General features: G+C 34.7%; 1 protein-coding gene across 9 annotated transcripts in view; it reads left to right on the top strand.

Moving 5' to 3' along the window:
- Positions 1-21,856, top strand: part of IMMP2L (inner mitochondrial membrane peptidase subunit 2) — an 872,087-nt gene that overhangs the window by 222,729 nt on the left and 627,502 nt on the right. The window contains exon 6 of one of the 9 annotated variants that reach the window (XR_002734940.1): positions 983-1,001. The exons of the other annotated variants lie outside the window; for them this stretch is intronic. The gene's annotated coding sequence lies outside the window, so the exon portion shown is untranslated. Of the gene's footprint in view, positions 1-982; positions 1,002-21,856 lie in introns of those variants that run through there. 9 annotated transcript variants of the gene reach the window in all.

Here is a 21,856-nt window from a genome sequence, read left to right as displayed (position 1 = left end):
TGCCTCAACTTAATTTAAGGAACCTCTGATGAATTATGGTTTGTAGTTGACTAATTAGTTTTATCTCCTTTTTTAGGCATTTCCTTAATGCATTCTCCCTCTATTATGGTCAGTTTTGCCAAATGAAATTTTATTTTACCTGTTTCAAATTTATTTGCATGTACAATAGACTTCTTTTCCTCTTTGTGCTTCATTTTCTCTTTCAATTCATCTCTTTTGATGACTGTTTCTTTGTTATTTTTCACTTTGTGTGTTTGGGCTCTCACCCTAATCTCCCCACCTTTTTATTTATTAGGTTGGCTACTAATTTGTCTATTTTGTTGAATGTTTCAAAGAACCAGCTTTTTGATCTGTTTATTAATTTTGCTGTTTTTCTGACTTCATTTTTATTTTTATTAATTTCCTTCTGCTTTTGTCTTCTGTTGTCAGTCTTTTTCTAGTTTTTCACATTAAATGTTTATGTCATTTTATATACTTTCTTTTTTTCATTTTGAAGAAAGAGAGTTTATTACAGTGAAGAGTTTGCAAACGTGGGAGATGCGGCCTTCAGTGTAAAACAAAGGTGCATTCACCATTTTATTTACTTTTGTTAAAAAAAAAAGCTATATAAGTATTTAATGCTGTGAACAGAGCTGGGAGGCATAGGCTTTGATATAAAATAAAGGTGCATTCCTCATTTTATTTCTTCAAAATTGTGAGTATTTAATGCTGTGGATTTTCTTTGGAGAAGTGCTTTTACCGTGACCCATAAATGTTAGCCTGCTTTTTAATTTGTAGGTGAAAAGGTCTTTTTCTCATGTAAATTATTATTCATTATTAGTAGGTTTCTTGGGAGAGATTTTGCACTGTCATCTGAGAATAACACTATTAAATGTATTTCTATATTAGTATTAATATTACTAATATTAGTATATTTCTAATTGCTTTAAAAAATTCAGTTCCTTCTACAACCCAGACATTGAATTTCTTTTTCATTTTTCAGGACCTGGAGATTTCTCTACTATTGTTTCAAACATAGCTACATAACTGAGAATTCTTATGCTGTTCTTTCTACTTCAACATTTCATCGATTTGGAGCAGAAAGTGACTCATGGTTCTGTCCGTACAATTTAGTATACTATTATGCTGATATTATGCTTGTGTTAAATTCAGTTTCAGATTGTCTATATGATGTGAACTAAAATTCTGCATCTAACCAGTCATGGGGTCACTTTGACCTCAATAAATATTTATTGAGAATCTATTTATCTGGCACATACTATTTCCATGGGTCAGGCATTAAATAATTTGGGTGTCAGCTTTTCATTTATTAATAATTGTCCAGTAGTTATCATGTCTTACAGTGGCCATATTCAAGACTAATTAAATTGCCAATAACTACAAATTGAAAGCTGTTATCTTACATTAATTCCTATGGGGATGTCTCTTGGCATTGTTTTCTTTGGCAGAAATTATAAAAGTTCACAAATGAAAGTACTTTAAGTACTGTGAGTGTGGTAGATCATATTATACACAGGGTTTTAACATAGTTATGGGTTTTAACATAATTTGAGTTTTAACATACGGCATTTTAGGTTTAAGGATTTGTACCATACCTCAAGGTATTTTAATGTCCATAACTAAGTCACAAGGACAAGAATATAAGTAAAGTCTTATAAGTTTTTTTTTTTTACAGTCCTTTGAAAAGACATGCTGAACTTTTCTATACTTATCACTCTATAGTTCCATGCCTTTTAATTAAATAAACTGCTGAGCATATAATTTTTCTTTCATTTTGGACTTTGGAGAGTGAGTCTGCTAAGAGAGTACTTACATTGAAACCACATTCAAGTGTCTATGTTACAGGATTTCTAATTTGGTGATTAGAATTTGAATTTGGTGATTTGGGGCATAGCTATATAGTAAAGCAAGCTTTGGATTTAAGGCTAAAATTGTGATTTGCAGTTAAGGACTCCTTTTATATCACTCCCATGATGTACTGCAAAAACCTGAGAATCTCAGCCTCAAAGATAAATATTAATAATTTAGAAAAAAAAGGATTGTTGTTTTTTTTTCCATGAGAATATTTGCATTTAATTTAAGACGTTGAGAACATTACCTTAAATCAGAGATCTGAGTAGTCTCTAGCTTCTCAGGAGCACTCAAAATGGATGGAGATTTTTCTTTATAATTAGTGTCATTTATTTAATCAGTGTGCAATGATTAAATCATATACGGAAGCAGGATTTTGATTATAATCCTTTTATTTCAATAGAGTTATAATCTGCTTACTCTGAACCAATTGTGTTTTGACTTTCACTCTCACTGGATGGACAGATGCTTTTTTGGTATTATCATAGGGGCAAATAAGGGTAAGTCAAATCAAAAGGTCATGATGTAGCCTCTTGATCAATTAACTTTCCTAGATTCATTAGGATTGCCCTGGGATTTCTGACAAACTCTTAGCTGTTATTTATTTATTTTTCCATTGGGCAGACTGAAGAATACTTAGTTCATACCCATTTTGGTGGCCATATTTTCTTGAAGAAAACACAGTACACATACCGCCTTTCATTTATATCTTTATTCGTTAATTCAGGAAACATTTAGTGAGAGTCTCCTTTGTTCCAAGTACTGTTCTAGTCATTATGATACAAATATGAATAAGTTGCTTGTACTTTAGGAATCTAATAATCAGTGATTGGGGGAGGAAGAAAAAAGTAAACAGTACAGTATAGTATGATAACTATAAGCATAGGGTGCTTTCAGAGCACACAGATGTGTCACCTGGAAAAACTGGAGAGGTCTAACAATGTTTTCTTGAGGATTACACCTGAATCAAACTCGATTGCTTTAGTCTTGGGGATGAGGAATAGTGGTGCCTAGTGCTGAGAGAATATGAGCAATTGAATAATTGCAAATCCTTTGGCATTGTTGGGTACCAAAGTGGGAGTGGTAAGAGTTCAGTATGAGCAGCAACCAGTCAGATTATCAAGGGCCTTGTAAATAGTGTTAAAGAGTTTGGACTTGATCTGAAGGTAGTGGGTTGCTCCTAAAATGTTTTAGAAAGATTATTCAGATTGTGTTTTAGAATTTATGGGTTGTAGGCCAGAGAAAGGGAAACCAGTTAGGAAACTGATAAAATAACCTAGGTCAGAAATGATATGGGCTGAAGCAAATGCTGAGAAAGTGAGAGAGAAATGAATAGTTGCATGAGTGAACAAGAATTTGGACTGTGAGAATGGGAAGAGGCAGAGTCGCTCCTAAGCTTCTGATTTGAGTAAGAAGGTGGATGATGGTGGTGAAGCCATTGACTGAGGTGAATGGAGAAACACAAGAAGGCATAGTTTGGGGATTTTACAGAATTAGCTTCTGTCCTGGTAGGACAGTGTGACCACATGTTCTCTATGACCTAACAGTGTACAACCTGGGTATGATCTATTGTTGAAGCCCCACATGACTTATGGCTGGAGATCAATGACTTTTCCTCTCTTTCTGAGTATATATATCTTTCCACAATGGAGGCTGATGTGGGGATGAAGGTATACTTTTTTTTAAAAAAAGAAGTCTAAATGGACAGAAATATACAGTAGTAAATAGTTAACAAGGGAAGAAAGAGCTCCAGTTAATAGTACTAAGTTAAAAATAAAAGAGAAAAGTAGAAATAATTTTTATATAAAGTCATTGTTATGACCTCTTATGGAATGTGGCAGCCGAAATATAGCTATTAGTTAACCCTGAGGAGGCTTTGGTGTATTTTCAGCCAATGTTCTGGTCTTCCTTTAATCTGTTTGTTTCCTGTTTTATACTGTATGTTATACTAGCATTCTAAAAAAAACTTAGGTTTAAATTGCTTCTTTCCTAAAAGAGAACTTATTCCTATAGAATATAGCCTTCTATATTAAAACAGATTATAGGGTTGTTATTGAGGGCTGATCTTTGAAACAATCAAACATATAAAATTGATGAATGATGAACATTTTGATAGTTTACTGATTACTATTCTGTTATATCTTTGCTTCTTCCACTTTCTACCCTAATCTCTTCCCACCATCTCACCAGCCATAAGGAGTTCTGCTTAGATCTGCTAGACTATGAATTTTTTTTGACTGTTTTAGAAGTAACATTATATTATACTTGGAACATACTGGAGAAATCTATAATATGTAGTACATTAGTGTAGAAGGATATTCTACTTCCTGTGCAGAGATGACTTTTAGTGCTTATGAGGACTTTAACTATGGTCTTTAAGCTATATAGAACATCAGGGTCACAGCTTTATATTGCTGAACAGTCTCTGGATGATGTGAGGGTGAAAAAAGAATGCTCTCAGCACTTTCTTTTGAGTGTGACAAGATTACAAATGATTCCTCACAAAGTCTTGAAAGTGTATTCATGCCCTCAGACTTGCCCTCCTACAGACATATTTGGTAGCAGTTACTTAGCCTAACAAAGTCGAAAATAGTCTTACATTAAAACCACATGGTGATTTTCTGATTACCAGGATGGTAGGACAGGGATGTTTTCTTATTGGTTATTGTGACGTGTGGACAACATTTAAGTTAATGATAGCAAAATAGTTCACTTATCTATGTAGTTGACTGACTTGTGGCTGAATGGCAGGCTAATCTTAGAATTATTCAGCAAAGTCTGGCTGATGACCGAATCATGATGAACAGACAGTATACTAGCTTGTTAATTGAAATGAAGAACTGTTACTTCTATACTTGAAATGTAGATAATACCAATTATGTAATAGTCCTAATTTAGTAACTAAAATATTTTTAAAAGAATCTATTAAGTACCAGAAATTTTTCTTAATTGTGGTATAGTTATTCACTCTTCAAGTGGCTTGGTAAGGCATTGACTTTAAAAAGTGCCGTCTTCTATGATATCTTTTGACTTACAAGTTTGCCATTGTACCTCAGAACTAGAAAATCAGTTTCTCATTTGAATTGATCCATACCACTGTTTTGCAATTAATTACTTCCGTCTAGGGTTTAGTCATGTTCAGATCTGCTATAGGTTACATCTGACCTGAGGCTTCTTAATGATGATGATTTCTATGGTAAAATCTTTTCACGGGGAGTTGCTTCCCAGATCTTCCTTTTGCTGTTTCCTTTAGACATCTGTATGTATCTGCAATCTGTTACTACCAGATTTCACCACCAGCCCTTGAACTTACCTTGAATTATTTGTGTGCTTAACCCCTTTGCTGTTGTTTGTAAGGAACCTGAGTTCTCCGTTAGCTTCCACATCTGTATTAACCGGGCATCTGGGGAAAGGACGCCATCTGCTTTGAGGAGAGAATCAATCACCCTTTCATTTACACTGATATTTGGGCTCCTTAAAGGCCCCGTGGCCCTCCTTCACTCTTTAACTTTTTAGATTCTGACCTATATTGGAAAATAAAACTGCTAAATCATAAGCTAGTATAGTTTTTACTTCCATAATCCTTCATGGCTTGGATACATAAAACATTATAAGGATTGCATCATAAGTAAGTGGTTATATTCTGTTAATATTTATGTTCCATAATTGGTGCTCATTAAAGGGCAGGTTGAAAAAATATGGACTTCAAAATATAACAGCCTATTTGATATTTTTCTTAAGTAAAGGAAAATGAGACCATGTAGAACCTATAACAAACCTTTATTCAACCTTTCCTGGAATTTTCAAAATTTCGCTTAACTCTGACAGGTTCAAGGAAATAATGAAATATTAAATTCACGTACTTTAAAAAGCTTAATAATAATATGTTTAAAGAACTTTCTTTAAGCATCTTAAATATTTCTTAAGCAATTCAACAACAAAATAAACACCCTTACTAACCAAGTGAAATCAGACTGACAGGTTGTCTGTAGCAGCCTTACAATGGTCTCCTTGGGTTTATGATCTGGGGAATGAAGACAAATTGTTGATTTTTAAATAGAATCCCATATACTCTTTGCTAAAAAAATTTGCCTGTAACTTTTAGACTTTTGAATATTTTATTACTAGTTTTTTTCTGTCTCTGATTCAGTATTATTGTGTCTCCAAAATACTGAATATCTAGGAAGTCTGATTGATAAACCTCAATTTCCAGAGAGTCATGTAGTATTTCTTTGCCCATATAATGTTGGATCTTAATATATAAATCTTGCATTCAGCCAACCATATTAAGCTTGGCAAAATCCTTTGTTTCTACATTAGATCTGAATAATGATATACTGACAATTAGAATCTTCATTTATTTCTAGTTCAGAATGGCTTCAGATGTTGTTGAGCTTTGTGTTGTATGTATATCTTGAATGAAATGAGGTAGGCTGGAGTGGGTACAGGATTTAAGGTCAGAGGCCTGGATAATAATCTGGCTCTTCCAAACTCACTTAACCCCTTTGAGCCACTTTTCATGTCTGTACAAAGGAGCCAACAATCACGCCTGTAATCTCAGTACTTTGGGAGGCTGAGGCGGGCGGATCACGAGGTCAGGATGTCGAGACCATCCTGGCCAACATGGTGAAACCCTATCTCTACTAAAAATACAACACTTAGCATGCCTGTAATCCCAGGCATTACAGGTGCACGTGCCTGTAATCCCAGCTACTCAAGAGGCTAAGGCAGGAGAATCACTTGAACCCGGGAGGCGGAGCTTGCAGTGAGCCGAGATCTCACCACTGCACTCCAGCCTGACGACATAGCGAGACTCTGTCTCAAAGAAAAAAAAAAAAAAAGGAGCCAATAATATCTCTCTCATTGGGTTGTTGTGAGATTTGAAAGAGATAATGTATGTGAGATTCTTTACAAATGGCCTTTTATGATTGTAAATGTGAGAATTTTTTTTTACTGAAGCATATAAATTTATGAGATAATACATTTTGACTATCAGATGCCCTTGCATATTTCTTTATTTTCCCTTTTCTCCCTTTACTTTTTAAAAATTTGTTTATTCTCTCTATTCCTTCATAAAGAAATATGTGTGTTAAATTGAAGGCCCTGGTAACTTGAGTGTTCCAAAGTGGTAGCCCTCTACAAAATGGAATCTTGATGAATAAGAACCTGGATTAATTTGTTCATGGCTAAGTAATTTTTCTTTTCTCCCTAACTATGTATTCATTCCTAAATCATACATTTAGATCATAACTAAGAATTTTATTTTGTTGGCTCTTAGCATAATGAAATATATTCTGGTTTTCAGGCCCTTTTTTCTACTTTTTTTGCTGCATGTTCTTTCTTTGTCTATGTATCTTTAACTTGGGGTGGCTGGCTTGTGTTTTGAATACATCCAACATCCTCCACTCTTTATGCTTCTTATGCCTTTCTTTATACTATCCACCCAGTTGTAATTCCCATCTACTCTCTGAGATACAGCCATGTGCCAATGCATAATGTCAATAATAGACTGTGTTTTTGATGGTCTTCCCATAAGAGGATAGTACCATATTTTTACTGTACCTTTTTATGTTTAGATGTGTTTAGATACACAAATACACATTGTGTTACAGTTGCCTGTGGTATTCAGTGCAGTTACATGCTGTAGGTTTGTAGGCTAGGAGTCGTAAGCTAGGGGTAGTCGACCATACCATCTATGTTTGTGTAAGTACACTCTGTGATGTTCGCACAATGATGAAATTGCCTATGTGCTTTTCTCAGAATATGTTTCAGTCATTAAGTGATGTATAATTGTATTTTCTTGTTGTTCAGGTGTGGTTTAAGCCTTATCTCTTACCTGAAGTCTTTTCAGACTTCTGTAGCCAGAGTAAGCCTTTTTTTTACATTCCTATGTAGTTATTATCTGTAATACTCATCTTTTTATTACTTGAAAAATGAAGGCTTTCTTTCTTTCTTTTTTTTTTTTTTAGAAGCCACTAGGAAATGTTTCCTTGTGTTTCGTTTGCTTAAATGGACTTAGTCTCATTCATTACTGAAAGACTACTTGGCAGTGAGGAAGGTATTACTATGATTGGTTTACATTAAATAGCGCTTAACTCTGAAGCTGTGGTAGAAAGGGTTTGGAAGAGCAAATTGCATTGTGGGCACAGATAATTGTCCATCCTAGAAAATATCCATATACATTTTTAAGAAATGCAGAATCATCAGAAATATTTTTAGAAATCCATTTCATTTCTGTCTTCATTTTATTTATTTGTTTTGTTTTTTCAGTCATTTCCTGCCATTATGGGACTCATAGGCTACTGCAGGATTCAGATAAATACTTTTTAGCAAAGTATCATAAGTACCGTATGTATAAGCAAGATCCTAAGGAAATACTAGTTTCTTCCTATTGTTTTACCACCTGTCAGGGCTAGTTTCCTGTTATTTGGACCTCTCTCTGCATGACTGCCCAAGTTTTTCATATCAATAAAAGAAGCTTAACACAAAATTACTGATTGTGATTAAAGAGGTCTTTTTCCTGGTTGGTTGTATAAGATGGACTGTGATAGCACCACAAATGTTTGCCTTATGATATGTTTTAAAAAGTCAATGATATTCTGGGGGAGGGCCACCTTTAAAGAAGTGAGAATTAAATCGGGGTTTTTCTTTAGGTGAGGTATGCAAGTATACTCTTAAAATACTTCCCTCCTAATTTACTTTGGTTAACTTCTAGTTCTCCTAATTAATATTTGTGAATTTGACATATTAAGAGGGTAGATTTTCTGTAAAACAATCATGACAAAATAGCAGACAAAAAATAGAGTATATTTAGCAGCTTAATTTAAGTTACATTTTTACTAGTTACTCTTGCAGTTATGTTCCATAGGTCTCCACTATTTGTTTAGAATAATCTGTAGGATAATTTTATTTCTTTAATCTTAGTAGAAAATATGGTTATTAAAATGGACATTGAAAACATATGAATAGTTATTAAAGTGGGCTTAACTGATAGATTGATTAGAAGCTGGGGAACTTGCATAGAGAAGGAGGAGGAGAGCTAGCTTTTTCCTAGACAAGTGGGAATTACTTCACTTTATTGTATTACTTCAGTAGTTACTGCATTACTTCAGTTTTATTATCCTATACTAGAATAGCTTTCTAAATGACCTTATTTTCCTCATCTTACTCACTCTAATCAATCCTTCATTCCCCTGGCAGTTATCTTTCTAGAATTTAAATTTAAAAATTTAAAATGCAACATCATTCAATCAATTGTATGAGCAATGTATTAATAGAATCATACTTTGCTCACCTGTTGCCTGTCTAACCTTTTCTTCAGCATATTCCTGATAATCTCCTCATTTGCTATATTTTAAATTGTATACAATTCTACTTTCCAGGACATCTTGTGCTTTGTCAGGTCTGTAGGCCTCCACACATGCTGTTTTTCTGATCTGAAATATTGTTTTTTCTTGTATTCTCGAGAAGCCCTAATTTTTTCCCCAAGTCACTTCCCTGAAGCCACCTGTGTTAGGCTATTCTCACATTACTATAAAGAAATACCTGAAACTGGGCAATTTATAAGGTAAGAGGTTTAATTGGCTCACAGTTCTGCAGGCTGTACAGGAAGCATAGCAGCATCTGTTTCTAGGGAGGCCTCAGGGAGCTTTTACTCATGGTGGAAGGCAAAGCGGGAGCAGGCACTTCACATAGCAAAAGCAGGAGCTGGACAGAGAGTGGAGGGCGGAAAGTGCCACAGTCTTTCAAATGCCCAGATCTTGCGAGAACTCACTATCACAAAGGCAGCACCAAGCCATGAGAGATCCACCCCCGTGATCCAAACACCTCCCACCAGGCCCCACCTCCAGTGTTGGGGGTTGCAGTTCAATAAGAAATTTGGACTGGACAAATAATCCAAATTATATCATCATCTGTGACCCTTCTTGGCTGTTGTAGTTGGCTCTCCTGTATACCTGATACACATAGCCTAATTATTATTTACTGTATTTTGTTTCTTTCTTCTGATTCTATTTCCCGACTATAGTAAAAACTCCTATAGTTGATTTTACATCTGTAACTCTGGGATTTGGCACAATGTCAGGAACATAGACACAGTAAGTATTTGTTGATGATTGAGAAAGTTAAGATTAGATTGAGAATGGCATTTTGAGTGCTTGTGTAGTATTTGGTTTTCTTTACAGTTATTATTGTACCATAGAACATATATTTAATTTATTTTATAAATGGTTAGAAGATAAATGCATCACATTCTATTTTTCCATTATTGTTTGGTTTTGTGACAGTTAGTGTTGTTATCTCTTCTCTATATATCTGCTCTTCCACACTCTACTGCAGAGATATAAAACCTGTGAACCACTCATGTCAGATTCCATTGCTAGCAAGTTTTCTGTTAGGTACAGCCAAAGCAAGGCAATCTTGAAAGATTGTAAGATAAGAGAGAAGCAGCAGCTATTTATTTCCTTTTATTGGATGGTGTACTTCAGCATGCAGAAGAGGATACTGAAGGTGACCACAGGTCACCTGTGGCTGTGAGTTTCAGAAGCATTAGTGTTGGCATCTTGAATAGCAGTAGCAGTACTCCTGCTTCTGTACAGTATAGGCTCTGTTGAGCAATAACAGAGTAGTCCCAGTGGTACCTGTAGCAGTTTTTCCAGGAGCTGGGTAATGATTGCAGGCTTGTGGGCTCCAGCCTAGTGGAGTAGCACACTCACTTTGGTTTGAAACCCTGTTTTTGTTTTGTGCCTTCAAGTATTTATTTCTTCCTTTTTTTCTAACCCCTTCAACAACTGTATAATCGATTTCTGGTATTAAATTTCCTATTCTGGAAATGTCTATAGTAGTTTCTGCGTTCTTTAGTGAACAATAACCAGGAGTGGTTTTAGGAGACAGAATTTCAATGATGAGAATTTGAGATTGATTATCTGGCCATATTGCAGTTGAATACAATAGTGTATCATTGCCAGTGGAAAATTTCCATTCCATGCAGGATCAGCTCAGTTACTTAATGTATCAGCTTTCTTATCAGAAACGAAGTGTTTACTAAAGTCAAAGCTTTGGGAAATCAAATGGAAGTTGTAATTGACTGTTATGGTTTGAATAATGATTCCTCTTGGCTATTTTTGACTACACTAGAAGGTTTATAGAAAGGAAATTATGGGTTCAGGACTTCTCTCAGTTCAAGGATAGTCAGATAAACAGAGATCCATGATCCCCTCTCCACTCTCATTGCCAACACAAATTGTCTTATCTTTTATCATTGCAGTAATGATGCAGCTGAAAATAAGAACCAAACTTCAGTCCTGAGAATTACAGAATCACAGTACAAGTTGAATTCACAGCCTCCCTAGCTTTCTTATATGGAAGATAAGGCATCAATGGTAGACATGGGTCATGAGAATTGAAATGAATATATGTATGTGAGTGAACTCACCAAAATCTGAGAGCCTTGAACCTCAGTTTCCTCTATGCTTCATTTGCAGTTTCCCCAATGCTTTATTGTGGAACCAACCTCTTCTTCTTTCTCTAAGGAGATTAAATTCCCTCTTCTTGAAGAGCCTGTAATGGCCATAGCGACCTCAGTCTTGCATGAAAATATCCTAAGGCCTTAGGGAGATAGGAATGTTGCAGTGGCTTTATCATGTGTGACCCACAAATGCTTTCCTCATGGAAATATTGAGAAATGCATTGGTGAAGGGAACATCACTGTCCTTGAAGAAATCTGGGAAGGCTGTATTCTGATTGCCTTGGATGTGATATTAAGTGCCACTTTCAAAGTAGACTGTCTCATTTTAATGGAATGATGGAATCCTGGAGTGGCAGAGGCTGAGTGTCCCAGTGTGATCACTGGAAGCAAAGTGAGTACAACTGCAATAATGGGTGGAAAAGCCAGAGTGACAAACAGACTGTTGTGACACCAAACTTTTAATTTTTGATGGTGGCTGAAATATCACTAACTGTCACAAAACCAAACAATAATGGAAAAATAGAATGTGATGCATTTATCTTCTAACCATTCATAAAATAAATTAAATATATGCTCTATGGTATAATAATAATTGCAAAGAAAACCAAATACAGACTCTAGGGTACAGAAACATACTTGATGTTGTGAGCAGAAAACTCATTTCCTCACCCTGATACATCATAGCCTCTCCCTCAGTTTCTAGATCAGAGCCAGTTCACAGAGCCACAGCCCTTAAATGAAATGAGGACAACTGTATCCCTCTGAAGATAAAGCATGACTATTGCTCATACCAAAAATCTTTCTTCAAGTTGTCCAATGTGATCTCAGTCATTTACCAGGATGATTGTACATTGTGGAAAGGGAAATTCTTAGTTATTTCAGGAATTACCTTACATGGCTCTTACTTGACACTAATCCTTGGCAGGGAGGGGAGACCCAAAATATTTGACCATTGTTCTTGTCAAAATGTGACTTTATGGTGACCAAATGATCCCTCCCTCCCTGCCTGCCTGCCTTTCTCCCTTCCTTCTTTCCTTCCTTCCTTCCTTCTTTCCCTTCTCTCATTTTCTTTTCCTTTTTCTTTCTTTTTAACTTTAATTACTCTTACTGTAGTTCCAGGGAGTCTGTGTATCTACATTGTGATCATTGTGCAGTTCTTGAATGCTTACCTTGACTTGATATCCTCTGTAGCTTGCAGAACGTCCATATTGGCTTTCTGAACCATGGAGTGAAGGATATTGTGATAGAAGGGGCCAAGTGGAAAGCCCTGGAACTGTTCTCTCATCCAGGAAAGCAAACCAAAAGCAGTAAATTCATTACAGAAATTTCAGAGATTACCACTGCTATTAAATACTTAAAAATTTTAAAACAGAGATTTTTAGTACATACTCATTTTACTCACCTGCTTGCCTTGCACAAAGGAGAATAGACCTTAGAAACCATGATGCTTTGTTTTAAATTTAATCAGGTTGCAATTCTGATTGGAGATACTCTTCTAGATGTGATCTTTTTACTAGAGCCAGTCATTCTTGTCTCTGGCACTTGGTATACGGCTATTGATCTTGCAGATCCTTCCCCCGTTCCTATATCAATTAGCTAGGATTACAAGAAGCTGATTACATTCGTCTGACCAAGAATGCATTATACTTTACTGTCAGGGCGATATAAAATCTGCTTTGTCATAATCTAGTACATATTGGAGTTAATTTTAAAATGGTTGGCCGGGCGCGGTGGCTCAAGCCTGTAATCCCAGCACTTTGGGAGGCCGAGACGGGCGGATCACGAGGTCAGGAGATCGAGACCATCCTGGCTAACACGGTGAAATCCCGTCTCTACTAAAAAATACAAAAAAAAAAAAAAACTAGCTGGGCGATGTGGCGGGCGCCTGTAGTCCCAGCTACTCGGGAGGCTGAGGCAGGAGAATGGCGTAAACCTGGGAGGTGGAGCTTGCAGTGAGCTGAGATCCGGCCACTGCACTCCAGCCTGGGCGGCAGAGCGAGACTCCGTCTCAAAAAAAATAAATAAATAAATAAAAATAAAATAAAATAAATAAAATAAAATAAAATAAAATGGTTAAATAAGGATAAGAAATTTCATACTTTTTCCATTATTAGTGGAAATTTGTAAACCAAAGAACATTTCTTAGAACTAATAAAAGGTAGAAGAAGAAGGTGTTAATTAGTGCTTCAAGCAGTATACATTTGATTGGCTTAATTTAGGATGATTGTTCTACCAGAATTAAAAATAAAAACCAACAGAAACAAAACTTTAACATAAAAGTTAATTTTAAGCTATAGAGTTTCTTGTCTCCTTACCTTTCCCTTGTCTTAATATGCTAAATTAAAAATCAGAGGTTCTTAATACTTTTTGTGCCATAGACCCCTTTTCCAATCTGGGGAAGTTTGTGGATCCAGTCTTAGAATTAAAAAACAAAAAAAAAAAAAAAACAAAAAATTAAGCGTGTGAACTCTAGAGTCTTAGTTTTGTTTTGTTTTTTTTGAGATGAGGTCTCATTCTGTTGTCCAGGCTTGAGTGCAGTGGTGATCTGGACTCTTGACTCACTGCAACCTCCGCCTCCCGGGTTCAAGTGATTCTCCTGCCTCAGTCCCTCGAGTATCTGGGATTACAGGCACGCACCACCATGTCCAGCTAGTTTTTGTATTTTTAGTAGAGACGGGGTTTCACCGTGCTGACCAGGATGATCTCGAACTCCTAACCTCAGGTGAACCACTGGCCTCGGCCTCCCAAAGTGCTGGGATTACAGGTGTGAGCCACCCTGCCTGTCCAGAATGTTTTTAATGCACAAAATAAATGCATAGGATTGTAAAGGAAATAAACTAAATTGAAATAGTGCCATCAAAATATTTAAAAATCGTCCAGGGGTGGTGGCTCACGCTTGTAATCCCAGCACTTTGGGAGGCCCAGGCAGGCGGATCATGAGGTCAGGAGATCGAGACCATCCTGGCTAAGACAGTGAAACCCTGTCTGTACTAAAAATACAAAAAAAAATTAGCTGGGTGTGGTGGCGGGTGCCTGTAGTCCCAGCTACTCGGGGAGGCTGAGGCAGGAGAATGGAGTGAACCCGTGGGTGGAGCTTGCGGAGAGCCGAGATTGCGCCACTGCACTCCAGCCTGGGCGACAGAGCGAGACTCCATCTCAAGACAAAACAAAACAAAACAAAACAAAACCAACCATACAAACAAACAAACAAAAAACAACCAAAAAACCCCAAAACCAAAATATTTAAAAATATCTGAAATAGTAATATATGAATAGTAACAGTAATAGGATGCAGCATTACTTCTAACAGGTACTATAATTTTGGAGTTAGTGATGAGTGTAACAATATTTCAAAATATGTATTATTTCTCTTGGTCACAGGTACAACAAATAGTACTGCGATTTGTTGTCTGCATTCTTAAAGGGAAATTAAAGCTCTTAGCTAACTGTTAATGAAAATATGCATATGATCTTTTTTCATCCAAATACCTGAATCATATTCCCTAAATTGTATCTATTGAACTTTTTGGTGGGGTTTAAAACGTCTAACATGGTGCAAAGACAAGACTGAGTGAATCTATGTGAAAAAGTATCAATTGTTTGACCAGTGAGATACCACATAGTCAATGAATACTTCTGATATACTAAATGGTTCCTTGTGGACCTTTAGGAGCAAAATTATTTTGAGCACACACTCTGTTTTCTTCCATTTTGTTAACTGTTTTGAGCTCATTTACTTATAATACTCATCCAAACTGGCCACATAAGATTTTAAAATTTTGTTTATTTCCAAAAAATTGACTTTTTGCTATCATCTTCACTAATTGCCTGGCATAGAATTCTTACTAGGGTGTTTACACATGTACTATTTGTTGTATATTTGTCAGCTCACTCAAATAAAACTGCAAATAAGGAAAACTATTGTATTTTGTCCACTACATCTATGAAATAATCTTTTTATTTTTTCTTCTTTCTCTCAAATCTCAATCCCAAATAATTACAATTTCACAACCATTTGAAAAATTATTGTGTTTATTGGATTATATACAGGTGGAGTTCTGTACTTTATTCTACAAATCAGTGGTTAATGATGCACTAGTTTAAATTTAGCAAAATGAAGCATTACAAGCTCAGCTGAAAAATGATTCTTGTTTTAACCAGTATCTTCACACAGCTGTTTAAATACCATATTGTACTTTTTTCCCTTTCCTTATTTAAGATGGCACATGGTACTTGTGTAATCTTTGCTTATTTTAAGCTGGCATAAAAGAATGGTTCTCAGCAAATTGAAGGCAATTTGCAAAACTGAAGGATATTCTTAAGAATTTAGGCCAAGTTAAATTATTATTGAAGAATACATCTTTTTTCCCCAAAATTTCTCCTGAGAATTTTTTTATTATAATGTTATATTTGAAAGTTTATGACAAAGGTACTTTTTTTTTCCATTTGTTCCATGTAATTTTCTTTCTTTTGTATGATGATACCATTAAAGTAAGATTGGCCAGAAAGAGTCTGATGTTTTTAAATTGTAGTAGTTCACTGTCTGTACTATCAATTTTATAATATTTTTCTGCCTAGAAACTTTTTGTTCTGCATACATAGAAATAAAGGCTGACTCAAAGCATATTACATTAAGATGGCAAGTTTAAATAATTTTTTGTAACTGCTTGTTTTTTCACTCCTGCCCTATCCCCACTGCCTACATCTTCAGTCTCTAGATTCCTACATCATCAATAAGACCCAAAGTTTCCTTTTCTCTTGTATTTTTCTCAAATGTACGAAATAAAACTTTACTTTTAGATTTTATTATTTGCTTGCCCTTATATATTTATTTAGCTTTCACATTTTCATGAAAGGTATATAATATTTACAGATATTAATAGTAATATTTTGTCACAATATATCTGTGAGATAGGGTACTGCCAGTGTAGACATTATGTTTACTTTTTAGCATGGGACTCTTTATGTTGGTTGATTTAAGCAAATGATCTTGTAGGCCAGAAATACATTTGAATTTGGAAAGATAAGGAATAGATATGCACAAGCATAGTTGTAACTTAAGAGACTGAGTTGAACTATATCACTGTAATTGTTTTACTTTGTGAAAAAACTCTGTATCTCTGTTTCTTAAAATTTGTAGAATTGCTTATATTCTGTGTATGTATTCAAATCCCCTTAATATCAGGCCTGATTTTGGTTGAATTTTATTGTTTTGTATTTATAGAACTTATTTTTATTATTATTGGATTTACATCTAACAACAAGAAATAATGACCCGTGAGCTTTTATATTAATAAAAATTGTATTGCTATGGTCTTTTCTAAGGAAGGTAGAAACACAATTGGAACAAATAGGAAATAGTTCCGAGTAAGAAAAAAAAACTCAAAGAATAAAAACAAACTGTGTAAATTATGAATATGGTAAAACCTATGGGGAATATAGTAACTTGAAAATATTTTTTGATTTAATAAATATTATTGTATATATAAAAAGTATGTAATTACATTTGATAATGGTATATTGCTTTTATGTAAAGTTATGTTATATATAGCATATATAATTTTGGGAAGTATCACTGTGGAACCTTCTATATTTTTACCTACTGGGAGGAAGATAATCATAGTTTTTGCCTAGTTATATTTTATTGTAGAATATGGTACATACAAGTATGTTTAGTGCAGAAATCAGGACTAAAATGCATAAGGGAAACTAGAAGGAACCAAAAATCAAAACTTAGTGACTTGACAGTATTGGTAAATACTGTTAAAATAAGAATAACAACATAAATAGTAACTTTCGTGTAATATTGGCCAAATATTAATCACTGTTTAGTTTCTTATTTCAAGTGCCATTTAGAGCAAATATATAAGAAAATTAAGAGCTTAAATTGTGGAGTACTATATCAGTAAAATATTTTTTAGGATCCAAAATAAGGAACTTAGTTTTCTAACACAATTTAAGATTGTATAATAGATATGCTTATTTCCTTTTTTGAGATTCCTGTCTTATTTGTGTAGAAAATAGAAATGATAAACTAAGGACTATATATAGAAAATAGAAACAAAAAGATATATATATATAGAATATAATTAGAATATAATATATATAGAATATAGTTAACCAGTTCTTTAAACATCAGAGAAGCTCTTAATAATGAGAGATAATTTCCATAAATATAAATTTAAAATATATAATGCTGCTATATACTGACAATCAATACAGTCTTCTTCCCTGCCTCCCCCATGTGCTGTGGGTAGCAGACTCTTAGTTGTGTTATTTTATTTTTCTTGATTCAGCCCAAGGGATAAAAGTCAGAAAACATCATCAAATTGAAAGAGTCTCTAAAGATTGCTTACACCACATTACTTTATCAAGAGAGCTCCTCATTACAGCTTCCCAGCCAGTAACCCCTTTTCTGGTTTAAAACTACACACACACACACACACACACACACACACACACACACACACACACAGAGTCCAGTGATAATCAATGTGATCTCATATAAAAATGAAAGGCCTTTAAATATTTCTGAAAATTTGCTGACATAGATATCAAATAAATAAAGACAGATTTATGCTAGAATTTTTTAAATAGACATAATTTTTTAGAGAAGTTTTAGTTTCACAGGGAAATTAAACAGAACTTACAGAGATTTTCCATGTACCTACCCCTGTTCCCATACATTCATAGACTTCCCCATTTATCAGTATCCCCCACCAAACTGGTACATTTGTTACAGTTGAATTGACATTGACACATCACCCAAATTCCACATTTTACGTTAGCATTCACTGTTGATGTTGTACATTCTATGGCTTTGGACAAGTTTATAATAACATATATCCTCTGCTAGAGTATATAGAGTAGTTTCACTGCTCTAAAAATCTGTGAATTTATAAATGTTTTTTGATGATTAAAATTATATATATGTACTTTGGAAAATTTAGAAATGTAAAACAGAAGGAAGAAGAAGAGGAAAAGATGGTCATTGCACACATTTTGATATAAATTTTATTTAAACAGATATCAAAGTGATCTCTGCAAATTTGGGCCATCTTTTTTACATCTCTTGATATTTAGAGATTTATTATAAAAATTTGTGATAGTTTCTAGATAGTATCTAGATAGATAGGTATCGACCTATTCTTGCCTCCACCACTTTTCCTCAGAAGCTCGTTTACCTAATTATCAACCACTTTTTGTGTAAAGCACTGAAGATAGAGAACAACAGAATGGAGACCTCATCTGGGTTAGTGACATTCTCGCAGGGAAGATATTGGTTCTAAGACCAGGTTCTAGGATATGGTTCTTAGCTTCACAGGACCTGAAAGCTGATTCTTCATTGTTTTAAAGTTTATTAGCCTTTCCAGGATACACTCACCAAACAAATTCATAAATATATGTTATCTGGTATTACTGTTATGTAAATCAGAATGCTAATTTATTAATTTGCCATTTTGTCCCAGCTACTCGAGAGGTTGAGGTAGGAGAATCACATGAACCTGGGAGGCGGAGGTTACAGTGAGCTGAGATCACGCCACTGCACTCCATCCTGGGCGACAAAGTGAGACTCTACCTCAAAAAAAAAAAAAAAAAGAAATTAGCACTCAGGAAAATGGATTTCTTTGTAAAGCCCTGAAGCCAACTGATCCCACTGAGCTTCACACTACTGCTATTCTGGGTTGCTAACCAAAATACCTCTTTTCTAATAATTTAGCCCTCTCTCCAACTCTGCTTGTACTCTTCTTGGATTCTTTTTTCCTGCCCAGCTTCCCACTCTTCTTAACCCTTGCAAGCCTCTGAAGACGCCATTTCGCAGCAAATCCAAAGAAAACAACCTCCCTCATCAAAAAAACAAGACAAAGTTTCTCTATTCTTACATTTGTCTAAGAGTTTTCTTATTTCACTTCCTGTCATCAACTAAAATCTGAAATCTAGAGCCACTTTCTCCAACAAAGAGCCCTGTCTCTTAGGTAGATTATATTTTAAAATTCTTATTTCTGAGACTTCCCTTTGATCAGTGTCAAGGAGATCATTTTTTTGAGTGTGTTGGTTGTTGTTTGTTTTTGTTTGTTGAGGAAAATAGGAAAGGTAAGGTTTAAACTTTCTTAAATTTCCCTTCTAATTATATATTTTTAAAGTAACATGTGGGTCATCTTGATTTTGGACACTGATGTTCAGATGGTTTAATTTCCTCTTTACAGGATACACCATACACACAGACACACACACACATTATATATGTGTATGTATAAGCACCCATACATTATATATGTATATATACCCATACATTATATATGTGTTATATATACACACTATACATATGTACACACAAATATATACACACATTATATATGTATATACACACATTATATCTGTATATATATACACACATACTGGCTCACAATATTCTGCAAATGACTGAACATTTATTTTTCTCTTCTCAATTCATTCTGAGGGTGCTAATTTCATTTCCATTTGGGGCATGATATTTACTATTGTCCTCTTTCTCCACCTTACCTCCATTAGTATATTTTTGCTGAGAAACAGGAAAAACCTATCTCTATAGATTCTGTGGCACTTATTTCCTTTAAAAGCTTTAAGTGCACATTTTATTTGGACATTGATTTCTCATCTGATGACAGAAATGGCAAGGTTAGCATTTCAGAACTTCTCTTCTGTTAACAATATCTTCATCCTCTCCTTAGTTTAATTCATGATAATAGTTCAGACAAACTTTGACCATTAAATCCTTTTAGGCAGCAGTGTTTCCCAAAGGCCAATATTCGTTATGAATAATTAGTTTCTTCAATTCATTTTAGTGTATGAAATTAACAGTATATGGAAATTCATTTTCTTTCTGATGCAATAAACTTTTCATTAATGTATGAGATTAACTTTTCAGTTTTTTTCTTTTCCTATACAACTGATGGTTAGAGTATTCAATAGGGTATTTTATTCTGTTCAGAGTAAAGTTCTTTTGGGAGGTTTGTGGTTTTAGTAGTTGTTCCCTCAACTCTGTTCCTTCCATCATACCTTTTTTCTTTTATTGCACAGGAAATGATGAGGTCTCACCAAAAAGCATACCTGAAATCCCCGAAGAACCCTAGTAAAGGTGCTGAGATTGATTTTTGTGTTTCCTTTTTAAAGAATGCACAGAGCAACATGTGAATCCCATATCTTTAGGAAGCTTAATATTCAAAAACTGTCAACTCAGTTTTGAAAAATTGCCTTGTTTTTGCCATTATCATTTCTGACAAATGGATCAGGTGTAGTTTTAAAGAACGGGAGAATCAACCTTAAGTTATTTCTTCACAAATATGAAAGGAGTCCCACAAAACAAAATATAGTATGCCCTGAATTTGCATAGTCGTGATCATAGAAATCAAATCCCAAAGCACTGCAGAAATAAATAATCAAGATTTATTGCTTCCAAATTGTGTGTATAAATAAACAAAAAATTTGCTTTAAGAGATTGAACTTTTAAATTTATTCAGCCAGAGATTCATTGTTCTGATGTCTGTGTGATTTTCTCTTTAAGGAAAGAGTGAGAACATATTCATACTTTATAAATTGCTAATACCTACTAGTTGATATAATGATGAAATGATCCGTAAAGAATACATGCTATTTTAACTTTTCAGGTTTCTATAGCTCCCTTAGAGAAAAAAATCAAGCACTTTGAGGGTACTTAGAGCAGAACAAGGCAATCTAAGGGGGAAAATGTATACTTAGAAATGCACTTGGGTTTTTAAACAGTTGAGTCCTGGGTATCTTTGCAGTTTCAGAATTCCAAATGATGTTTGTATGAGGCCATATTTTGCTTTCTAAAATTTCAAGGATGGGGGCAAAGTGGCAGTGAAATGTGCTATCTTGATGCTAGTAGGATACAGTTATTTTGTGAAGAAAATTGAGTGACTTCAGTATTGGAGGTTCAGGTCACTGGACTCTAGTGTAAAGCCAGGGATGTGGTAGCCCCAGAAATTATCTCACAAATGAGTCATATTACGAAAACTCTCTTTAAGATGTATTCTATGACATACTCTTTCCTTTTATGGCAATATTTTTCCTTGGAACTAAAACTAGAAGTCACCAAATAAAAGATTCTAGGTAATAAAGATTTTGGTAATTGTCATAATCTCCATAAGAGAAGCCAAAGAGAAGAACAAATTATTTATTTCACTACTTTTTTTTGTGTGATGACTAATGCTCTTTTAGTAGGTGTGTAACCTTGATTTGGTTATTTAACCTCTCTGTGTTTCAATTTCTTTTATTTATATAGTGGGAACAGTAATAGCACCTCCTAGGGTTATCATGAAGACTAAATGAGCCCGTGCATACACGCATACACACACACACACACACACACACAAACACACACACACACAAACACACACACACAGAGTTATCGAAAGAGAGAGAGAGCTTTTAGACAAGTGCTATGTATAGATGTGTTTTTGCTATTGCGGATTCATGCTACACTTCATAAATAGGGATGTCAAGCACTATTCTATGTGCTGGTCATATAGTGAGGAA

This window comes from Piliocolobus tephrosceles, chromosome 8, assembly GCF_002776525.5.
Source record: "Piliocolobus tephrosceles isolate RC106 chromosome 8, ASM277652v3, whole genome shotgun sequence".
In the NCBI taxonomy this organism is placed as follows: Eukaryota; Metazoa; Chordata; class Mammalia; order Primates; family Cercopithecidae; genus Piliocolobus; species Piliocolobus tephrosceles.
Note: the sequence above shows the minus strand (reverse complement) of the source record. Positions and strands in the feature narration are given on the sequence as shown.